The 2,422-nt window shown below is 33.7% G+C and overlaps 1 pseudogene; it reads left to right on the top strand.

The window, feature by feature from the left end:
* The first annotated feature begins 882 nt into the window (after positions 1 to 882).
* Positions 883 to 998, top strand: LOC111743188 (annotated as a pseudogene).
* The last annotated feature ends 1,424 nt before the right edge of the window (positions 999 to 2,422 follow it).

Consider the following 2,422-nt stretch of genomic DNA (forward strand, 5'->3'; position numbering starts at 1 on the left):
CTGTAATTCAAAGCTGCTTTAACATGCAAAAACAATCAATATAATACACCATATTAATAAAATGAAGGATAAAATTACATGATGATCTCGATAGCTGCAGAAAAAATATTGACAAAATTTAATACACTTTTCATGATAAAAACACTCAACAAACTAAGAATAGAAGGAAAGTAACAATATAATAATATAATAACATGTATGAAAAGTCTATAGTTAACATCATATTCAATGGTGGAAAATTACAAGCTTTTCCTCTAAGATCAGAAATAAGTCAAAAATACCCATTTTTACCACTCTATTCAACGTAATAGTGAAAGTCCTAGCCCAAGCAATCAGGCAAGAAAAAGAAACAAAGAGTATATAAATCAGAAAGAAGTAAAATTGTCCCTGTTTGCAGATGACAATAATGTTATATATAGAAAACTCTAAGCAGTGGTGCCCAACCGTTTGTCACCGGGGCCTGGTGCTCCTGTGAGAATTTAATGCCTGATGATCTGAGGTGGATCTGAGGTGGAGCTGAGGCGGTGATGCTAGTGGTGGAGAGTGGCCGTAAATACAGATGAAGCTTCGCTTGCTTATGGCCGCTCACCTCATGCTGTGCAGCCCCAGCTGGGGGTACGGGATTTGGAGACCTCTGCTCTAAAGATTTCATAAAACCTGTTAGAATTAAGAAATAAAATCAGTAAAATTACAGTATTCAAAATCAACATACAAAAATCATTTGTGTTTCTATACACTATCAACAAACTATCTGAAAAAGAAATTAGGAAAAAAACCCCATTTAAATAACATGTCAAATAATAGGATGTGGTTCCATAGTATAGCATCTGCTTTACACGCAGAAGGTCCTGGGTTAGCACCGCAGTGGAGCCACAGTCCATGGTCTACGGCCATGCCACCCTGAACAAGCCTGATGTCTGATCTCGGAAGCTAAGCAGGGTTGGGCCTGGTTAGTACTTGGATGGGAGACCACCTAGGAAGACAAGATGCTGTAGGCATAAATAATAATAAGAAAAAAAAAACTTGTAAAATAATAAAATATGGAAGAAATAAACTGAACCAAGGAGATTAAAAACTTGTATACTGAATTACAAAACACTGATGAAAGAGATTAAAGAATGCACAAAAGAATGGAAAAATATCCTAGGTTCATATTTTTTAAATGTCCATACTTTAAAAATAAATCTATAGATTCAATACAATCTCTATCAGATTTCTATGGCGTATTTAACAGAAATAAGAATAATTCTACTATTCATATGGAACCACAAAGTACCATGAATCCTGAGAAAGAAGAAGAAAGCTAGAGGCTTTACTCTTCATGATTTTGAAATATATTACAAAGCTACAGTTATGAAAACAGTATGATACTGGTATGAAGATAGATACATAGATCATTGGAACAGAATAGACAGTAGAAAGAAATACATCCAAACACGTATGGTCAACTAATCTGCAGGGGTGCCAAGAATACTCAGTGGGGAAATGATAGTCTTTTCAATAAATAGTATTGGAAAAACTGGATATCCGCATGTAAAAAGGAAAAAATGGAATTAGACCTTTATCTTACACTATACACAACAATCTACTCGAAATGGATTAAACACTTAAAAATAATATGAAAAAATGTAAAACTCCTAGAAGAAAACATAGGAGAAAAGCTTCATGACATTGGTCTCGGCAATGATTCCATGAATAAGACCAAAAACACAGGCAATAAAAACAAAAATTAAATGTGTGGGACTATATCAAACTATAAATCTTCTGCACAACAAAGAAAATAATCAAAAAAAGAAAAAGCAAACTAGGGAATGGGAGAAAATATTTTCAAACCTTTTATCTGACAAGGGGTTAATCTCCAAAAATATAAGAAACTCCTATAATTGAATAACCCACGTGCAGGATTTTGTGTGACCATAACTTTCACCTCTTTTGGGTAAATACAAAGGGGAGCAATTGCTGGGTTGTATGGTTAGAGTATGTTTAGTTTTATAAGAAACTGCCAAACTGTCCTTTAAGGTGACTGTATGTACCATGTTGTATTCCCACCACGAATGAATGAGAGTTCCTATTGTTCTACATCCTCACAAGCATTTGTTGTTTTCACTGTTTTAGATTTTGGACTGTCTAATAGTCATAAAGTGGTATCTCGTTGTTTTGCAATTAGTTTTTTATAGTCATATATGTATTCAGTTATGTATTCTTGACTGCCTGCAATGTTTTATAGAACTTTTATTTTGTATTTTATATTTCTAAAAAAAGTATTTCAAACTACTTTTTTTCAAACTGCATATATATGGCCCCCCTCACATCACCCACTCAAAGATATTCTCATTCTTTTCCTGGGTATAAGACTGCCTCTTCTCTAGCCTGTATTATTAGAAACAAGCAACAAGAAAAAAGGTTCAAAGAAAAAAATATA

Source organism: Pteropus vampyrus, unplaced genomic scaffold, assembly GCF_000151845.1.
Source record: "Pteropus vampyrus isolate Shadow unplaced genomic scaffold, Pvam_2.0 Scaffold108, whole genome shotgun sequence".
Lineage (NCBI taxonomy): Eukaryota > Metazoa > Chordata > Mammalia > Chiroptera > Pteropodidae > Pteropus > Pteropus vampyrus.